The sequence below is a fragment of the Patagioenas fasciata genome, chromosome 5 (genome assembly GCF_037038585.1).
Source record: "Patagioenas fasciata isolate bPatFas1 chromosome 5, bPatFas1.hap1, whole genome shotgun sequence".
NCBI lineage: Eukaryota > Metazoa > Chordata > Aves > Columbiformes > Columbidae > Patagioenas > Patagioenas fasciata.
In genome coordinates this window covers 33,003,227-33,025,187 of record NC_092524.1, presented here as the reverse complement: position 1 = coordinate 33,025,187, position 21,961 = coordinate 33,003,227, and the positions used below count along the sequence as shown (strand labels likewise).

General features: G+C 38.6%; 1 protein-coding gene across 13 annotated transcripts in view; it reads left to right on the top strand.

The window, feature by feature from the left end:
* The window catches only part of SIPA1L1 (signal induced proliferation associated 1 like 1), a 217,722-nt gene that overhangs the window by 86,554 nt on the left and 109,207 nt on the right, over nt 1-21,961 (top strand). For 10 of the 13 annotated variants that reach the window (XM_065840096.2, XM_065840106.2, XM_065840094.2 and 7 more), the window contains one exon: nt 1,553-1,629. The exons of the other annotated variants lie outside the window; for them this stretch is intronic. The gene's annotated coding sequence lies outside the window, so the exon portion shown is untranslated. The remainder of the gene's footprint in view (nt 1-1,552; nt 1,630-21,961) is intronic. 13 annotated transcript variants of the gene reach the window in all.

Below are 21,961 nucleotides of genomic sequence, written 5' to 3'. Positions count from 1 at the left end.
TTGCAAATGGAAAAAAAAAAAAATAAAGAGAATATCCTTGAGTTTGGCCTACATGTTGTTATACTGAATGCTTTTAAGCTGGTGCCCCGTTTGGAAGGGGTGGTCCTGGCTTCTATCGTCTGCTGGTTTTATGGTTGTTCCAGAGTCTTTCATCAAGAATTGTGAGAGAGGGTGGGTGTGTGAAGTCTGAACTGTGCACAGCACATGTGCTTGTATTGCCCTGTTAAGTACAGGGGGCATCTCTTAAGTGCCTTGCTTAGTTCAGCTAATCAAATATTTCATGGTGGGCTGTGTTGCAGCACAGGTTCTGATGCATTTAGATAAGTGTCTCATATAGTATGAAGCTGTACAGTCTAGCTCTGGAAATTGTTATGTCAGGGTTTGCTCAAGATTTTTTTACTAATAAAAAACGATCCTTTTCTGAGTGACTTTGCCTGATGACTGATGGTAGCATCTCTTCATTTGGCTGCCTCCAGCTGTTGCCCTCTCCTGCCCTGCTGAACAGAAGGCAGAGTTGCTCATTAGTCAGTCCTTAATCTGCTGAGGTTTGTGGCAAGGCTGCAGTGGTGATGGTTTGCCTTAAATGCCCTTCTGAAAATGTTAGTGCCATCTTGACTCATTGGTCAGCGCCCTGGGACCTGCAGTGCAGGGAAAAAACAAAAAGTGTTTTGTTTAGCTTGATCTGCAGTTATTTAGATAAGCAGCTCTAGCAGTCCCATCACTTGGAACTTAGAGAGGGGCTGTTGTTCTGTGAAAGAGCTGTTGCCTTTTACGTACTTTTTGTCAAAGACATTTAACTTGGACACATTTCACACACTCAGTTCAGGTTTACTGTCCTGGCAGCTAGGCTTGCCTCATTTGCTTCACTCATGGTTTATAGCACATTGCGGGGGCTGGCGGGGCTCCTGAGCTTTCCCTGCTGTGTGGCTGCTATGCCCAAGTGGTCTTCTCCTTGCATCACCTTCCTCTGAAATACGGGCCTCTCTGAGCTGTAGGTCTCCAAACTGAGAGCGCAGGGACAATCTGTTCGGTACTGGTGGTGCTGTCTGTGCTGGCATCCAGTGCAGAGCCGAGGGAGGAGACAATTGTGATTCACATACCAGGGGGCTGAGGAACGGAAGATGATGATACTGGGCTGGGAGACAGAGGGCCGGGCACTCCGAGGGGAAGAAGGAGAGACTGTAAGAGTCAGAGACTGTTTAAAAGAAAAAAGGGAAAGAAGGAGGAGGGAACAGGGCTAGGAAAGGTGGGAGGAGTTGATTTATAAGCAGTGAGCAGGAATGAGTAGCAAAAGGATGTTCCTGAAGATAGGCAAAATGCAGATAATTACTTGTTCGGTTTTAAAAAGTGCTGGATGGCTTGTATGTTTCTTCTGTGAAAGTGCTGCTGTTTGATACTGCTGAGATTTTTGTGGCAGATGCTCTCAGCAGAAGGTTCTTTTTTAAGGGATATTATTCTCTGACTCTTTGGCTATCTAGATCTTGAATTACTTACATCTGAACAAGAACATTTTATCTCTATATTTTGTTTGGTTTTGTCTCTATTTTACCAGATGCTCTGTATTTGAAGAGAGATTTCCTGTGCCCTTCTTCAAATGCCTGTGATATTTCCAAGAGGAACCATCTTTCTGTAAGTGGAAGTCTTCTCTATGGACATAATTATATGAATCAATTGAATGTATTAAAGGGAATGTGGGTGTGCAGAGAAGTCTGTACAGTTTAAAAACCGGATGGTTTTAGTACATAATATAGTTTTCATGATTCATAATTGAGAATAATAATAATGATCAGTGCTCAGGGAATTTTGTTTTGGTCATTTGAAATGAATGGTACACTTCTATTATGAGCTTTAGAGAGTGATAATAAAAGCAATACTTGTCTCTGTCAACATTTGTGAAAAACAAGTCTCCGGAGATTTCTGAATGTTTTGTTTAATGATGAAAATAGTAAATCTGTCCTGTGTAGTGTCTGGGTGAGCTGTCTTATATCAAAACATTATTAATAGTTTTTTATACTTTACAGCTGTGTTTTGGGAGTAAGTACTGGAATGAAAGCCAAAAGCTCCATTCTGTATTGCAAGAGCCATTTTGGAGAAGAGTTATGGGATTGATTTATTTTTCTGGTTTAGAAATTTTGAGCAGGAGGAAAGGGGAGGGACTTGAGCTGCTTGCTTAAGTTGCCAGCAGTGTCAGAAGGAGTTAGATCATCACAGGAGTACCGCTAACCAGATCTGTGCAAATATCTGGGTATATGAAGATAAGCACCCAGGGAGATCTTCATTTGCACTTAGATCCTTTATTAAGATGGAATTGTGGAAGTAGGGGTTTACCAGGATTGCCGAAGAACTGTGTGTTTGCTTCCTTACATATGAATACTGTGAAGACCAGTCTTCAGAGCTTCTAGAAAGACTGGGTTGGTTTTTTTGTGTGGTGTTTTTTTTTGTTTGTTTGTTTTTTGTTGATTGTTTTGTTGTGTGTTTTCTTCAGTTCCTGAGACATTGTGTTTTGTCTCAACTTTGTTTTGAAACTCATAATGAGATCAGCAATAGTCAGCAGCTGCTGAGATGGTGTTGGCAGTACATGGTACAGTGTGTGGATAAAGGACTATGCATGCCTATAATAGAGCTTGCTGCAGCTTGATTAAGAAGAATTGTGAGAGTTTTCTCCCCAGTTTAGAAACATACATTTTCAGGGAAATAAACAGCTTCACAAATAGCTATGCAACAGGAATTTGTGGGGTACGTTGACTCTTAGATGTGTTTTGCCCTCACAAGGAGGCATTCCTTTGAGTGTTGTAATGCAGGTTAATTTCAATTTGGTTGAGCCATGACTTTTCTACAGGCATGTGTCATATTTTTCCTTTTATCCTCTGACTTAGAAGGCACACACACATTCTTAAAAATCTTTAGGATACGGTAATGTTTATCAAAAATGTCTGTAAACTTGAATTACAGCTGGTGGGTTTGCATTATGGGCAAGCAGGACCCTGAAAGATTGAAGTCTTGTTTCTGCTCCTCTTTCTTCTGTTCCTCTCCTTAGTTCTCACCATAAGATGATCTGCTGCATCATCTCAGCAAAAAGAGACTGATTTAAATTTTATTACTGGGTTAGTTTTCTACTGCTTTGGAAGCTGAATGTGTTTGTAATATGAGGAGATGACTGTAGGCCAGAAATAGAGACAGGAGGAATGGAGGAGATGGGAGCATTCGGTCTCCCTGTTCCTGGCAGTCGCAGGATGTCAGCTGGGCTGGAGCTGTAATGTTAAAACACAGCCTCGGGCTCAGTGTCGGCCCCAGCTCGATCCTTGGGAGCCTCGTAGATGTCAATATCTGTTTTGTCCCTAACACAGGCTGAATAGATCAATGGGGTGGCATTTAGACAGCTCGAGACTATAGACACATACAATTGACATTGTTTCGCAGTGCAGAAAAATATGAAAGTCCGGGAGAACACAGCTGTGTCTTTTCCCACTGTAAAATAATTCTCAAGAATGTGCTGCAGCACATTTTAGGAGACTTTTAAGATGAAACATTGAATTCTATGGAATTATGGCTATTAAAATTTAAGACTGCATGTAGTACAATAATTATTTCCTTTTGCATGCGTGTGTTGTGATGTAGGTATCTTGTGTTTCCCCAGCTGCTATATTCTCGTGGAAGAGTCTTCCCATTAGGACCCCATTGTGGTCTCTTGAAAATAATAGTGTTTATCTGATTAAAGAGCAACTCCTTTGATAGGTTGTCCCTACTGAGGACATGCAGCATGCACTGGAGAAGGGTTTTCTCTTCTTTCCTCTTTAGCCCTTAGTTTTATCTTTTCTGAAAGCCAGAAAAATGATGCTGAGCTGTGAGGAGCAGGAGACAAGTATGGTCAAAGTTTGCTGTGGTGTGAGAAGGAAGACAGGTCTGAATGTGAAGGTCTTGGGAACTGTGGTGGTAATGGATTGATATTGTGCTGCTTCCAAACTTGGACTGAAAAGTCTGTGGTTCTGTTCTGTTTTTATTCCTATCTTGCATTATCAACTTCTTCCTAATTGTGTTTTTGTACATGCGCTAATGTTTGGACAGAATTGTGTGAATGAACACAATGAAACTGAATGAATAGTGGCTGTTCTTTATACTAAGTTTTGCACAGAAAGGGAATGGAAGAATGTTTGTTTATCTTGTACTAAAAACAGCCCCTTGTATTCATCTGTTAATAGGAAGGATTTTCATCTACTATAATGCAAGTAACAAAAATAATCAAACTGAACAGTTTGTGCAGCACCCATAGCTAAAAACAGCATCCAAGTGGCCTAGAGAATAGTTACGGAGTTACTTGCTTCTCTAAAAATCAGAATCAGTTTGTAGACTGTTCAAAACTGGAAAAAAAAATGGACTATATGTACTAGCTGTCCTTTGAAAGGGAGCTGGTCCATGGTTTTATGAAAGCAGGTGTATTAATTTGGTAGTCGTAGTAGCAGTACCATAAAAATGCCAGTTGCAACCTCTATTGCTTTCTGCATAATTCAAATTTTAAAATTCTTATCAGGCTTTCGGTGTAGGAAATGAATGACAAATAGAGATGGCTTACTGCATAAACCTCTTGATGGTAAAACCAGCAAATAATAGCAAGATTATTGAAGTCTCCAACACAGAAAACTTTACCCTTTTGTCTCAAAACCCACAAACAAAAAACAACAGAACCCAAAACCACAAACAAAACACCCCATTAGTGACAAAAAGTTGAAGCCTTAGTGACCAAATTGCTTGTATTTTATATAAAAGGATTTCATAGTATTTCAAGTGATCTGTGTTTCAGATGTGGAAGTATAGGGAATGATTTATGTGAAGGAACTTGAACTAGGAGAGGATATGACAAAAGGTTTGATTTCAGTGCATCCAACAAAAACTGCAGAGCTTCTTTTTTTTCCACTTGTTTTACATGAACACTCTGTAGTTGTACCAAAACTATTTTGGTTTCAAAAGTATAATTCTTACTTGCATTTTGATCTAATCATACAGTATTACTTTTAATTTTTAAAAAATGCACTAAACTTATTTTGTGAAGTTCAGATTTATGAACTTGAAGACATCAAAGGAGTAGATAGGCCAGTGATTGGGGAAATGGCCACAAACTGCAAAGGATGGAGTAACAGGAGAACGGCTAAGAGCCTGGGCTGTCACGTTTCAGTTGCAAGTAAGTAGAGACATAAGGAAATGAGCAGATTATTTGATGGGTTAGCAATGAGTTTAGCTGGAGTAAGGGCATCCAACAGCTTGTCAATTTGATGGATTACGCCCCAATGCTTGCTTAAAAAGAAATCATTAAAAAAAAAAATCTTTTGCTTTCATATGGTTTACCAGTGTTTGTTCTCAGGCTGTGGTGTGTGAACCAGCAGTGGAATTTACAGCCTGTCCATCATCTCTAGATGGAAGTATTTTTGATAACCATGCAATTGAGCAATAGGACTGCAATAATTCTCAGTGTCTTAAAAAATGCTGAATAAAATAATCATAAAGAAAAGATAAACCTGAAGGTCGACTTGGAAGCATCTAACAGTCTCCTTGGTGGTCCCCAGACTAGGCAGGATGGTAGCTGATCTCTCTGACCTTCCAGCAGTGGGGCTGCCCCCATATCACTTTAGTCATTGACCTCCTTCCTTGTTCATATTTTTGCATTGTATTGTGTAGAGCTCGGGTTGCGTGTGCTCATGGTGCTTGGGCTGCAGGAGGCATGGAGGGTTGTGAATGTTCCCCTCCTACCCCTCCGTGGTGCTTTTCAGAGCTCTGCCCTTAGATGTGTGTGTCTTGTGAATGAGGCTAAGGGTTTTGCATGGGGGCTTCATGGAAAAATTGTCTTGAAAGAAGGCAGGTAGTTTTTCTGGAGCTGGTGCTAACTGCCTGTTGTTTCCTCCCAGAATTTTCGTGGGGAAGAGACACCTCACCTTTTGCAGTTTCTCAAACTCAGCAGTTTTTCAGTAACTGAGTGGCTGAGTGAAGAGCACTTCAGCAGATCTTAAGGCTCCCGGCAAGACTCTTCCTTTTGTTAAGCTCATATACGTGCTAACGGAAACTGCCTTGTGTATCAAAGTACATGATATGTTTTTAAAATGTTAGCATGAATTGTGCATATTGGTAATTCTGCTTCCCAGCTAGTGTTAGCTGAGACATCAAGTACATGTTAAAGATACTTAAAATTACTGTGTCTTCAAGAATATAGAAACAAGTGTGTTCCAGTGGGGATGTGTTCAGAGGTGTAGGAATTTGAAGGATTTTCTGTAACAACATACAAATACCCATATGAAACAACAGCCAGTGAGAATCAGTTCTGTAAAGTTTATTTTGATAAGATTTTTTTTTTCCCAATCAGCCGTCTAATAAGTTTTTAAACTTTTCTCAACCTATAGGACTGAATCTGTTTAGCTGTCAGTAAAGTTTCAGTGCTTACAGTCATGTTTGATATTTACAGAAGCTGGGTATGATAGCTTTATGTCAAACTTTCAAAGCAGAGTTCATTTGCAAGTGCTTCCTTGATGCTTAGCAGCAGCATTTTAAAGTGTTATGGAAAAGGAAAACAGATTCAGCCTTGTATTGTGATAGTCAAGTCTACAGTGATTCCAAGTGTAACTGGGTGTAAGTAACCAAATACTTGGATCGATTTTTAAATTTTTTTAGTAGTTGTAAAATATTTTCTTCATAGAGGTCTGCTGCCTGTTGGTGTCTTTCAGATGCCTGTCAAGGTATCACCATATTTCTTGTCATGTGTGCACATTAAAACCTTACTATATCCATACAGAAAATATTTTAATTGGAGAACTTGCTTTTAAATATTTATGGGTAAAAATATACCTGTAAATTACTCCCTCCTTAAAAATAGCAAATACATAAGATGTAGGCTAAGTCAGAAATGTGGACTTAATTCACCTGGCCATCCAGTCACAGTATTTATATTTGACTGTGCTATAAAATGTATATAGAATTTACCTTCCATGGCAAACAAATCTGAGAAACAATAAGACCTTTCAGATGCAAGTTTTATATTAATCACAGTTTCTGCGTCAGCACCATAGTGCATTTTAAATGGCGTAGTAAGTATTTGGTGGGTGCAAGAGGGGGACCTCAGAAAGCTTTAAAAAAGAACAGAAGAGATGAGCCACAGTAACTTCTATATTAAATGGAAGATTTATGAGGCTTGTGTTGGATTTTATGTGGTTTGTTATTGCTGTACAGATTAATATCATCTTTTATTGTTAAACACTCTTAAGCATTGCCTTAGCATGCTGCAGACTTTTTGCTTTTCTCCCTTTTGTAGATGCTTATTTTCTTTTATTCTAAAGGGCTTTCTAGTGTCCAAAATGGCTTAAGAACTGTTAAACTGCGTCTTTGCATAATTGTGTTTTCTAGCTCGTTTGAGTTGCCTGTTGTCCCATATCTTTTTGTTGACACCCTCAAAAGAGAGAGCAGAGGGTGATGATGTTGCAGGTGGCGTCATGTCCTCAGAACTTGACCACAGTAGAGTACTGTGTGATTGGCATGTACAGTCAGTTTGAAAACCCTTACGATGGGGTGAGAGCGTAGTCTGCTCTCAGAGAGGTGCCTGGATTCAAGGGGAGTCGGCAATGATTGCAGGTCTTTCTGCACCAGACTCTGCAAACAGGGCAATCACAGCTTTTGCTTTTCACAATAGACCCATCTTCAGCAGTTTCAGTAATATTCTCTGTTATGGATGCATTAACCTTGCTTTCTATTCTTAAACTCACTGGGAACATCTGGAAAAAGTCAGGAAAGTGCCATTAGTAGATCAGACTTGTTTTTCTAGTATAACCCAATAATTCAATACTTAATGCAGGTATATTTAGATTCACACTGAGATTTGTAGGCAACCAGTTGAATTCTGTTTAGTGTTTTCTACAGCCCATATCCGTGCACGTTTCATTTAGTGTCTGCTCTGTAGATTGCCGGATTGTGAATCTACTGAAGATAATACAGAAGAATATCTAATGTCTTCTTTCTTACAGTCTAGAAAAAAGTGAGATCATTCCTGAAGTAGAAATATTTCTGTTAAATAACAAGATAAAATGCTGGCAGATGGGCTTAACCTTACCTAAGAGCCTTCATGTACAGGGATGACATTGGTTTAACTAAGTCAGAACAGTGTGACTTTGTATATTCAGTTGCTGTTATTTATTTGTTTTGAACTCACTTTGCCCCAAGCTAGTTTCGGACAACTATTCGATCTGTTTTTTCTGTGTCAATTTTTCCATGTTTAAGAGAATCTCTGAATATTTTCCAATTAATGAAAATAAATAATGGATTCAAGCCAAATGTAATTACTTTTGTTTCTCCTCCTGTGTGTTGCCCCCATTGCGTGCGCACAGAGGAATGCACACTCGTACAGTGGAATGGATTTTTGTTAGATTTGGGGTGTTTTAATTTGTGTACATACAGTAGCAAAGTTATTCTTCAGTGGTGACTGCATGAAATGTGCTTTCTAACAGGCATCCTGATGAGTTATCTATCATTCCTGACACAGAAATTGTAGCTCCAGTATCAGGTAACCAGTTGGTGGGGGGTTTGATTGGAACCACTCGTGACTAATGGTTTTCCATGAGTGGGGGTACACTTCAAGTGACAGCCATACAAAAGCTCAGCACTTCGCGGCTTACCAGTTATGTTAGGTTTTAAATATTAGGAGAATAATACTTGACAAAGTAAATGACTGCTACAATGATCTGAAGAGAAAAATGTTGGTGAAAAAACTTTCTGTAGTATGTTTTAAGGCTTTATTAATATACAACCTTAAAACTATGTATCTATAAATCAGTTCCAAGATTATAGTGAAAATTATTTAAAAAGAGGCAGATAAATGGAATTAGACACTTTGAATGGCCTGATCCCACCTCCCCTCGCAAGTGCTGAGAACTAACAAATGCAGAAAGCTGTGAGTGCTTTTTGTGATGCAGTTTAACAATGTCCACATTTCTAGTAGAGAAGGGGTGACAGGCAGGAGAGTAACTTTCCTTTCTGTAGAGATCTGCAGCGTAAGAATGTCTTAGTGACTTAAGCTTTCCTTCTGAGGAATTATCTGGAGATTTTTCATTAAATTCCCCCCACACAAGAATTCAACTCTTTTGTCTGGTTTCTTTGAGAAAATCAGTGACTCATACAGAATACTCAAAATACTTTGCTCTCCTTGGTGATGGTGGCATAAAATTGTGTTAGCCAGAGAAGAGATGCTGCCAGGTGGGTCTCCTGTTCAGACTTGTCTGCTGGTGCTGGTACCAGATGAGTGCTGCTTCTGAGAGAGGCTGAAGGGCATCTTCCTGATGTCTTCACACAGAATGCCCTAGTAACCAGCCTCCTTGTTGCTTAGGTCTCCTTCAGGTGATTCTTAATTTAAGAACACGTGTATTAACTTGTTTCCTCTGACTGTTTTAAAGTGAAAAGGGATTTTTGTTTATTTAGTATTTCCTGGCAACTTAATGAGGTTGATTGATAGGCACATTTTTCAGAACACAGACTCATCAGAAACTCTCATGACTCGTGAACATATAACTTTTCATCCAACAGAGTATTGCAAAAATTCCATACAGGTGCATCTACCAGAATTGCCCTTTTTACCAGTAAAGCTTGAAAGATTTTTTTTTTTTTTTGAAGGAGGAGGGACATTACTCACCTAAAGAGGCATACTCGCTATCATATGCTACCACTGTCTCATTTTTAATACCTGCCTCAATCAGATTCTATTCGTTTGTGGATTAATTATTTCAAGCTTTTTTCTCAGTCTATTACCAGATTTGGGAATGCAGCTTTCCGTGGTGCATCTACACGTTTTCAACCTGCGCTTAAAACACGTAGGCAGAGGTAAACCTCCTTATGCTTTTTATTTCCTCTGCCTGTGTCGTCTTAATTTCTTTTACTGGTGTGTGATGACCTTACCAGAAGATTTTACTGCAAATGGCCTCTAGCTTTTATCTGAACATGCTGGCTTCTTCCACCTCTACAAATTTCACTGTACAGCTGGAATAGCTGTGCTTCACTAGTTTAACATGCAAAAGGATTCATTTATTAGCTTGATAATCTCATTGTTTCTGGAGTTAAATCATATTTGCATCTGGTGGAGTTTATGGAAGGCTGTTTTCTCAGTACAGAGACTGTGGAAAATACATTGTATGTAATCTTAGAGAATATTATTTTCAGTTAGTGTCATATACCAGATGGTTTTGAGACCGATTTAGCTATCTGTTTTTGTTAATCTTGTTTTGCTTGCTTGAGACCTCAAAACTTAATTTCCCTACCTGCTGATAAATACAGGGTCATAAGAATTGCCATGTTGGGTCAGACCATCTGTTCTTTAATTAGGAGTACGAACAGATGCTTAGGATGATGATGCAAAAAAAAAATTTGCAATAGGCAGTTTTGACAATAATATACTCCAGGGTATATCTCTCTGGGATCCTGTTAGTTTGGCTTGCACCATAAAACTCTAAGACATTTGTTTTTAAATAATTTTATTACAGTATAACTTTAGCTTTTGTTTTCCCCTTAATGCTGCTAAGCTTTTGGCTTTGCAGTCCTGCATTCCTCAGGTAGATGTATGAAGAAGTGTCCCTTCTTGTTAATGGTGAGCTTGTCAGCTTTCAATTTAGTTGAATACCTTCTCTTGCTCCTGCAGTGTTCTGGGAAGGAAATTCTTTCTCTCCCTTTCATGTGCTATTTTCTATCATTTTCTTGGGGGGGGGGTGTGTTGGGTGTGCAGGGGGAAGGAGAATCTCATTTGTCCTGATTTTCCCCCTTTATATTGGTATCTCTCTGTGGCTTGTTGTTCGTTCCTGCCTCTGCAAAACTTTCAACTAAACTGCAGTAACTGGATGATTCACATTTCCCACTGTACTTCAGTTGAGGAAACACCATTGATTTCTGTGAGAAAGATTTTTCTCATCTTATGCCATGGAAGATGTGTAATTCTTAAGAAGCACCTCCAGAATTTTGGCTTTTAATTGAGGAGTATATGCTTTGTTGTGATGGTGAGGGTGGCTTTGCAAGAGGAACGTGGTCTAAACCTGCAGCAAAGTGCTGATCGGGACAGAATGTGGCCCAGGGCTCTGAGGCTGGGGGAGGGTCTCTTTTTGGGGCTGGGGATGTGTGCGCTTCTCTACATCTAAAATGAGAAGCAGCTCCTTTTTCCCCCCCCTACTGCAACTGGAGTGGTATTTGAAGGATTGATGAACTGGGGGGCAAACACTGATTGCTGTTAATAGCAGCTACGCTAATATCTAAACAGCAATTCCCAAACTAGGAGTATGGCAGCTGCAGATAGGTGCAGAACTAAAAAGAGGTTAGTTTGCTGTGTTTTGGCATCCTGTACTGATCCAAAATATATTTAAGAGCAGTGGATACAAAAACCAATTTATGTAGGTTAAGACCATAGTTTTAAATATCTCTGCAAAAGGTGTCTTAGTTCTCTACATCCTTGCCAGTTTGCAGGAGGGGGCTGGCTTCTTAGTGGATTGTTGTCTGGGCAGTGCCAGCCCCCTTCAGTTGCATTTTTCTACACTGATGCTTAAAAAATTCATTAAACCTGAAGGTGAACTTGAGCTCGTAGTGAAGGTTTTGAGAGAATGACTATGAAGGCAAATAAGAAAATTATGGGGGAGAGAGACAGATTCTTGTTAGATAAATTAATACAGAGGAATGAAGTGTTGAATCCTATCCTAACTAGCAAGGGAATGCAGTTATTTTTCTAACCTGCTTCTAAGCATTAGATAGAGCCAGTCGTCTTTGTTGTGTTGTGTTCGGGTTTCCAAGGAGATGTGAGATATTTTTGTGAAACTGAGAAATTGAGAAATCATGGGAAGAGGAATTTTAAATTGCATGTCAAACCACAAATGCTGTGGCAGGGAGGACCTGTAATATGCGGTATTTCAATGGTATAAATTAAAAGGCCAAGTGGCTGAACCTGTCTCTTTCACCAATGGTAATGATTAATGTTTAACTGAAGGCTATTTTAGGATCATAAACAACATTCCTTTCATTTTTAACTGTTTGGAGGGGAGACAAAGTGCCCAGTAATAGATACTGTTTATTTCAAAGTCTGCAAGAATTCTTTACTTGGGATCAAAACTCCTAAAATGTTACTAAGAACTTAAGTTTGTTTAAAAATGCTGGAGATCTAGTTCTTGAGCTAGCTGTTTGGGTTGAGTGTGTTTATTGACTAGACCCTGCAGACTGAGCAAGCCAGGAATGTTCTGTGTCTAGGACGTTAAGTGCTACATAAGACTACATGAAGTGCTTAGGTCAACTTCTTGAGAAAACTGGAAATTTTCAGTTGAAAACAGTGTGTGTGTGTGTTGCACGCTGTTATATTTTGTATGCAAAAAGTACTCGGATGCAACCTCAAGCTTGGGGGTTCTGGGTAGTTGCAGCAAGTCCCATGAACTTCTGTATTGGTAGTGGAATGGAAATGTTTGTTATAGAAAATTTTAGCGTAGTGTTGAGATTGGATAAATGAGTCTACAGCAGGCTTATCAACAAAAGGAGTTGAGTAGCATCTCTGCTTACGTAGTGCGAAGTACATTCTTACTGCTGTGGCCTGTTGAGTCTTTAAATTTTTTCTAGGCCAGTGATGATGTAGATTTGTTGTGGTTCTCCTGGCTGTATTTCTGGTTAATTTGTTTATTTGAATTCTTATGTGATTTTACTTCTGCACCTAAGTTATCACTAAAAGTGGCTGATCAGAGTCTCTGTCACTGTGGTTATAATATTATTCATGCATCTCTTATATGGCTGGGAAGTTGAGCAGACAGGGCATGTAGCAGGAAATAACTGGGGTATTTGCTATGAATCTCAATGGAAATTTGGGAGGAGAAGGGTAAGTGGAAACGAGAAATACTGCCGTGTGGATTAGAATTTGAGCTGGAAGTCTGGGGGGATTGCGGTTAGGGACTCTAGGTAGCAGTGGTGGTGGGGGGAAAGGAGTTTTAATGGGCATGGGAAAAACTTGGACTCAAACTTGAGTATAATGAATGCATTAAATCAATCAACAGCAAACCATGTGTCTGTTGGAAATTAGTCTTCCTTGGTACTACTTGTTTAGAGAAGCCAGCAAGCATGCTAGTGTTGGGTCCCCAGCTGTCATAGTTCTACTTCACTTTTATTCCATAGGCTAATAAAAGTTTTCTTTTCAAGCAGGCAATAATGTGACTTTTATAGATACATGGGATACCTACTTATTTTTTAAATATGTCTTTTTAGAACATCACTATATAATAAAAACCAAAATGCAAACCACTGTCATAAACATTTTGGTAGAAGTAGAGAGTCCTATTCTATATTTTTATGTTTAAAATCTCCATTCTGTGTAATGCCTTTAACTGACATATCTCTTTATGGTGCTTTCATGCTGATTTTACTTTTATTTAAGTATTGTTTAACTGAATATTCTAGGAAGAACAACTCACCTCTTTTTGCTCTGTCATCTGTCAAACCTTAATTTCATCCTGTCACCCTCTAAGATATTTGAACATTTATGTAAACAAACAAGTGAACTGAAAACTTTTGTTTACATTAATTAAAATATTAGTAGTAATCGTATTTGAAAATACTGTTGTTCTTTGAAAACCGTAGAACACAATGAATTGCAAAAATTTTGAAAATTATGAAAAGGCTGAAGGATATTTTTTTGGTGCAGAAGACATCTTTACCAGCTTTCTGTTATTGCACATTATTTCTATTATTTACACATACAGATTTTTCTTTTTAAAGTAGCAGACCTCTAAAGTACAAAAATGGTGATGTGAGTTTTGTGAGATTATAGGAAAAAAAGGTTGAATAGCTTCAAAAGGGATTGAAAATGCAAAAACTTTGGGAAATACCAAAAAATATTACTGAAGGTTGCATTACTTTACTGTATAGGAGCAAATACACAATTGTATGTGTAGAAATGGTGAAAGTTGCAGGGGATGGATTATATAGGGGCCAACTGGTGAGAAGAGCATCTTGTTCTCTATTGTGTTTGGCACCTGAGTTACCTAGAGCAGAGTGAGCTTCAGTCAGCACTTCTAGTTGCTGTCTACACAAGTCTGCACAAAGTGATTTTTGTTTGTTTGTTTTTTAAGTAAATAAAGTTCCAGTGAAACCTCAAAACTGAGAGGAATTTAAAAATGAAAATAAAATGATCATCTGTCAGAAGAGATTCATTGGCTGCTATTCAGAAGACTGTGCAGTATGCTTGTGGCCAGCTGAATTAATATGAATGTGTTGGATTTTTGTTTGTGTTTTTTCCTTGCCTGCATAATAGAAGGTGACTAAATGAAAATTATTTAGGCATGATTGTAGTTGGTTAATGCCCACTTTGTAATTAACACTTTTCTGGAAGAAAATGTTTGCTTTTTCTGAAAATCAGTTTTATGCTGAAGGAGTTACACACATTTCTTTTTTATGTACTTGATGAGCTTTTTTCTCTTCAGTTATCTCCCATATAAAACTGATACCAACTTTCATTAAAAGTATGGTTTGCTACTGTCAACATGTAGCTTTTTAAAACACATAGGAATAGTCTTTCCTAAATGTAGTTCTTTAATAATTTTATCCTTAAGAACCAGTGCATGGGGTATCTCAAATTGCACACATCCTGTCCAAGGGAAGGTCTTGATTATGGTATACATTTTGATATACAGTCAGAAGAACTATTGTCTATGTTAGTTTTAGTAATTAAAATAGTAAATAAAATTCTCCCGAATGTTTTTATTCACTAGCAAAATTGATGTGGTGAATGAAGCAGAGATTTTGCAGCAAAAAGTGAAAATCTGAAGAATTCATTGAGCATTTGTATGGTCACAATCTATATACATGAAAGAAAAAGCTGTCTAGCAATGTAACAGCTTTTTCAGATTAGCGTTTTAATTGTGGTGTTTTAGAAGCTTTTACCTGATAATTTGTTTTAGAGGCAATTGAAAGTGGATTGCAGTGCTAATTGCTTGGCTGCAGCAAATTCCTGTGTTCCCCTCAAAGGGCGTCTGTCAAGCAAACCTTCCAAGATGCTTTTTGAACTCTGATAGGAGAGAGATCCCTGCTCCTGCCTGCATGCAGGTGCCGTGTAAAGAGATGAAAATTGGCACTCTGAATGGTGAACGCTGCTTGTGCAGTGATACACCAGCTGCCCCCAGATCTGCTGGTTCCGAAATCGGGCGCTGCCTCTGTCCCTTCTGCCTGCGCAGCTGTGCTCTGGTGACAGAGCTGGGCCCAGAGGTTCAGAGAATGTGACAGAACGCTCTAGTGAATGTTGGAATTTTGTTTAACCCTCAAACTTAGGAAGGTGCTTATGTACTCTCCATGCAAAATGGAGCAGAAAGGAGTTTTTAACGTGCACAGTAGCTGAGCTCAAATTTCTTTATAAAGCTATTAATTAGGTGTATACTTTAAATCCAGATCAGTTCCTCAATACACTGTCTGTATGTATGTATGGCTGACAGTAGAGGAGAAGGGACTTATTATTTAGCTGCTGCTTCTGGTGGCAGTGCTGGTTTGTGGGGTGGCAGCACACAGGTCCTCTGTTGGCTTCCTGATAGTGTAGTGACTGACGAAACGTGGTGCTGTTGTATCCCAGGGAGGTGGGAGAAGGGTGTGCGCAGATCACTGTGTCCTGTGGAGCTGTGACGCAGCAGTTGTTAAGCAGCTATAGCATGTGCTTCTTGGCACTTGGTTCTGGTGAAAGGAGTTTTGCTGGGCCAGGCAGGATTGCTGGCACTGAAATCCAGCTGAGGCACTGGAAACTTGAAGTTGCTCTGAGTTTGTCAATGTTTGATCAACTTCCAGAACCTTCATAGAGAGAACTTTAAAAAATTTTTTAAAATTGAGGATTTGAAGAAAAATGTACTTCACCTCCATTTACTAGAATTTGGGCATTATGGTTTTTGCCAGTGGTGATCATTCTCCTACTCTCTTTTCATCAGTGAAATCCTCCTTTTTCCTTCCTAGGTGTTGTAAACTTACTGCGGCAATGTATCACTCTTTACTTATGATCAGTGTTTTATTCTGAACTCTCATCAGCTGTAGACACCTGATAGCATTTTTCATAAGAATATAATTATTCTATCTAGATTGATGTGTAGTCAGTGTCTTCTTCCTTTATTCTACTTCTTTTCCTTTGCCACCATCCTTTCCATGCAAATCTTGCTGTATTATGCTTAGTCCAGACAAAAACTAATTGTTTACAAAAAGTTACTTGCTACTTTTACATTTGACAGATCAAGAACTATGAGAAAGGGCAAAAGGCAAGCTAGGAACAAAATAGCAATCCTTTTTTTGCTTTCCTGATGTGATTTCTTGTGTGTTTACAAGCAAAGATGCAACCATATTCTGATAGCTCTGAGCCATGTGCATCTCTGGCTGGGATAGAAAAGGCACTAACTAAGGAAATTGTTTTCCCTCTTGGAGAACTCAATTTTGAAAGGCCTGTGAGTTTGGCCATTTGATATGTGTTACTGGGCATAAGGTTGTCACTGGGGAAGATAAATACTTAATTGGGGCACTTTATAAACTTCCCAGTTGCCGGTGAGATCATCTTTAAGGTGGACTTTACTGGCTACTGGCTTGAAGAAGTCGCCTTTCTGGTGTTCCATGTTTAGCGTTACCTGTGCTGTTTGCATTATTATTCAGTTTGTAAAATGGGTAGCTCGTGGGTGTCTTTGGAGCTAATTAAACATCGTCCTCCCAGCAACCAATTCTCCATAAGTAGAAACAGCAGAAGCAAGGTACAGTGCTGGGTCCCAGTGAGGATGAAACATTTCCCTAACTGCTGCTTCTGCCTTGGTTAACAAGTCATATCCATTTTGTCAGCCACATTTACATGTGAGAGCTCTAAGCAGAAACCTCAAGGCATAGTACTGCTTAATAAGTACTATTTGCTTTTTTTAATAGCTAAATGAAATGTGCATTTCAACCTTTTAACAAGAATCTTTGTAAACATTTTATACAGCTTTAAAACTAATCTTTATGTTTTTAAGAGGTCTGCTTTATAAAATGTATTTTCTTACTAATGCTGTCACCCATAGATTTAGAGGAAATAATGTATGGCTACAGCTGAAAGCTGTTTAACAGTTTCCTAATGGAGTATTCTAGCAGTACAGACATCTGGCAGGTTGGGAAGGTGAAAGTAAGTTCATCAGTGATGCCAAATGCAGGTGAGTACGTGCAGATCAGGACTGAGGCACATTGCTGGAGCTCTGATGGCCTTGCAATATTTGTGTGCTGGTTCCAGCAGTCTGTGTCCTATTAATCAGATGCTTACAACTTTTTACAGCTGTTTGACCTGCAAAGAGCTGATTTTAACGACTTTATAATGCACATATTATTCTCATTCTGTTTTTCTCATCTTTACAGAAAAAATATGGAATATTTGACTGAATCTTAACTAATTCCTTAAAACAAATCTTTCAATAAAATGCTATTGAACAAAAAGCAAGATTTTTTTTTTTTTTCCTTAAAACTTTTCCCTTGTCTATTCAGCATTCACCTTTGCCTTCTAGCAAACAAAACACACTACTTTTGTGAAGTGAATAATCTCTGTAGTGGATGGCATGGGCTGTGTTAAGGGAACTGATTCCACCAGATGCTCAGCTGTCCCTGAGCCTCCAGCTGCTGCTGCCCTTACACTTCACACCCAAATTGCTTGGAAAGTGTTTGTGGTAATAGGGAAGGGGTGGACTTTGGTGTATTTTAGGCAACATGGACTAAAAAAGAATTTGATGTTTCTTGCTGGACTTTAGAACTGTTTGGTCTGAGACCACTGTTAAATTAGATGGTAACATTAAAAGAAAAACAATAGTAACAATCAAAGTCTGTCCGTTTCTCTTTGATCTACCACAGAATTTCTCCTGATACATTCTTATGGGATAACACTTTTTCTAACAGCGTTCCTCTGCATTCTAAAAACCACAAAAGTGGTTACTGTCATCAGGGTTGTGTATGTGTACACTTTCCTTGTGGAGCTTAGAGCATTCAAAAAAGATTTCTGCAAAACAAAGTATCTCTTTTTTTTCCTTTCCTTTTTTTTTTTTTTTTAAGTATTTCTGTACTTCTTACTGACATTGAAATTCTCTTGTGATGTGTTTAACTCTAATTTTTGTAATATCCAGTGAATTATTAGTTTAATACAAAAGCGTCTTTAAAAAAAACACTGGGTGTCCTGATTCTCTGTTACTGTTTTTCTCATTGGCAGTCGTGAGGAGTGGTAGAGGAGATAGTTGAATCCCTGAAGATATGTGGTTTAGTAATAAATTCAGTGATGCCTTTAATGATAATACTACATGGGCAGTCTTTTTGCAAGGAAATTCAGTTCAGTAGTACCAGAGTTATAACTTGGTATTATTCAGCAGTCATTATGCACAGTGAAATTCACAGCACAGTAGAAGAATAAAAAGTGACAGTTGCTTGTTCCAGTGTAAATGGCATAATAAAAAATTGTGATCTGTGCCAGAATTTTTAATTGATCTTCTTATACACAAGTATCAATAATTACTCGGACATGCTACTAAAAAGATGGTGAATATGAATGAAATTACTAAGATTTGTAGTTAAATGCATGGTTTTACTTCTCATGTCCTTCTCCCTGAAACAACACTTCTGTAGAAGACTGAATTTGAAGAAGCTTACCAGATTTTGGGGCTTCTCCTTTTATTTAAATATCTAAAGTAGTCTTGCAAATATATTAGCATATATTTACAAAGCTATGGGTTTTTATATATATTTATTTGAGAGATTCTTAAATCAACTTCTTGCGTAAGATTTTGTATTTTGTGAAGTCTGCCACCTTCTTCCCCCCTTCATTACTTTTTGTGGGGTTTTTGCCAGTACAATGCTGAAAATGTTGTAGAACTGTTGCTGCACAGTGATGTTTGTGTAAGTCCTTCTTCCTGGTCAAAATTTTCTCTTAGGTGTCCAGTGATCTCTGTAGGTTATCCACCTGCATGTAGATAGTTGAACTGAAATATTTATTTATATATATGTGTGTGTGTATATATATATATATGTTTATATATTTATATGTAGCATCTACGTGGATGCATCTACATTGATATATCTGTGCAGAAATATAGTTCTACATAATAGGTGTTTTATAGGTATGATATAAATATCTGAATTTTTTCTGAAGCTTCTCAAATTGACATCTTCATTACCAGCTTTGTTTCTCACCTGTCCAGTCTTTTCCCAAGAGCTTCAATAAACATCACTATCTGGTGTGCAGGAAGATAGGGAAATGACAAAAATAATGTATAAAGAAGAGGGTTTTTTTTACTGCTATTACTGTACCTTTAATGTATTGTTCCTTTAATGAGGCAGAAGTTATAAGTGAGTCTGCTCAGATTGGAAGGTGTAGTCAACTAAAATGAGATTCTGTAATATAGGTTTTTGACAGTCTTCATGATAGATGGTGTTGATATCGCAGCTTTTAATGCTGCAGATGTATTTTTCAGAATACCTTTCACGAAGAGTTATTCTTAAAATGGTTTATCCTTGTTTAAAATATTGATACATTTGGCAGTTCACAAGGCTAGATGAGCATGCCAACATTTTATTGTTCTTGGACTTTAAAACTAAGATTCCTCCAGTTCAAGAAGTAGAGCATATTAGAAGTTTTGGTTACTTCAGAGAGTTAAATTCCTTGATTATAAATGGATTTTGTGGTTTTGAGATTCAGAGGCTGAAACTAACTATAATCCATCTACATGATTTTTTCTTCTGCTGTACTAATCACTTGTGAATCTTCACAATTAAATTGAACGCATCTCACTTTAAGGTTCCAGTTGCTGCCCTTTTTCAGATTCATATGGATTTTTCCAGTGTAGCTCAAATTGCATGGAAAAGTCTTGGAAGGCAGCTACAGACAGGGTGAAGTATTTCATGTTGGCGTGAAAGTAATGCTGTATCTGCTAAATAAATAGCCACCCAGCTCATTTATCATTTTCTGCTGTGTGGTAGCTATGCCAGCTAGAACAGGCTGAGTATCCCTGGATAAATCCTGCCCCGTTCTCTGTGTTACCATGTCAGTCTCATGTGTCCTTTAGCACGGCTTTCTGCATTTCTCTTTGAAAAGGCTCTGCTTGTTTCTTTGCTCCTTGTGCCTGATCTCTTGCTGCCACTCAGTACTTCTGTGAGGTGTAGAGTTACTCACCCTGCTATCTACTCACTGTTTGAATGGTTTCAGCTGCCTGCTTGAATGTGAGCTGTCTGAGCTGATCTGTGCTGACTTTTAAAAAGGGATTATTCCGTGCTATGCTTGTGTCTGTGCGTGTTTTGAAAATCAATAAACTTGTGAATGGTATGCTCTTGTTATATTCCAAGTCTAGGTTGTATAGCTTTTGTTTTGTGCTCACTTTTTTTTTCACAAAAAATGAAGTTAATTCTTCTGTTGATGTAAACTGTTCGGAGTTTGGCATCAGTTAAAACCAACATTTGTGCTTTTGGATTTAAAAGCAATTTCTATTCCTGCCTCGCTGTGTTAAACTTGATCTTTGTTCTAAAAATATGGATTGTCGTTTTTGTGCATCAAAAATCCTGTAGTCATGTCTATGTAAATGCTTGTCGTAAATGCCGTTGGTTTAGGAATCTTTGCTTAGTGCAGTAATTTGGTCTTGAAAGTGTGTTTTGTACTTGGTGTCTGAAAACGACCCTTTGGGGGCCTGTCTGTAACCTGGAGCTCTGTGCCTATCTCAAAAGCAGTGGCCTAGCATGGGCCAACAGACCTGCATGTGGAACTTAACCCAAGGCACAGGCACTGTCGGGATCAAGGAGGGGAAGGAAAAGTCCAGTCATCTGCGGTTCTTCTTCAGCTTGAGTATGCAGCGATGCTCAGCACCGGCCCGTTATGCCACTGCTGTGATTAATAAAACTATGGGCTGCATAAACATACACCTGCGTGCACCCTGTCTGCAGTGATGTGGACAGTAATAGATCTAGTGAATTGCTAAAAACTTGAAAATGCATCTCGAGTACACACCAGTTTTAGTGTTTCTCTTTCCTGGGTTTCCTTGCCTATTGTTTAACATCAGGAATAAAAGACCAGACGAGTAGAAATGTCAGTACCGAATGTCTGAAGTGCTTGAGAGGAGAAAGAGTATGTGAAAAATCACCTAAGATAACTTCATTATTCAGGCCTGGTTTTTTGGTGGGAATTCCTGTATTTTATAGCAATTTCCTAACTATTTACTTGAGTGGTATCTTTTAATATTTTTTTTTCCACTGTCAGTGAATCCACTTGTTGCTGTTCAAGACTTTATGATATAAAAATGTTCTGGGTTGTCAGGTCTTTGAGATGGCCAAAAGGATGCAGAGCAGAGTCAGGACTGAGTCTTCTAAACAGGGCTGTTACTGCTTTTAATGACTCAGGAAGAAACTCATTATGAATATTTTTCCATGCTCCAAATCAGCCCATTTTTGTCTCTCTCAGGCTTGAGTCCTCTGAGTTGGTGGTTTGCCAAAGTTTGGTTTTGGTCTGGTATTCCAGTAGATGAAAGTCTTAGGAATTTCCTGGGAACCCTGTGGCTCCACTCTCCCTCCAGGCTGATTGGAGGCATTTGCCCAATCTCCTCCCCTTAGGATTTTACTTTTGTAGGGTAGGACCTGTCATAACTTCTCCCATACCTCACAGGATGACAGTGTAGTTGTACAACACTGGCTGAAAACGTCCACCTCACTCTGCTTCCTTTCTAGTTGGTCTGAAGGTTTTGCTTCAGGATTGCAGGATTCATGAGACTGGTTTTAATTTAGAAGGATGACTTCAGGTTTACAGAGGCTCATTGCCTCTTTTGTAGTTCGAAGAGATTTCTTTTCCCTCAGATGAATCAGAGCCAATCTCACCTTCTTTCTGTCTCCCAAGGATTTTCCTGTTGACTTTTTGATAATACTCTGAACCTACTCAAATCCTGCCTTTCTGCCCCACCATAGCCCGGTCAGTTATGCAACTATTGCTTTATTAATACAG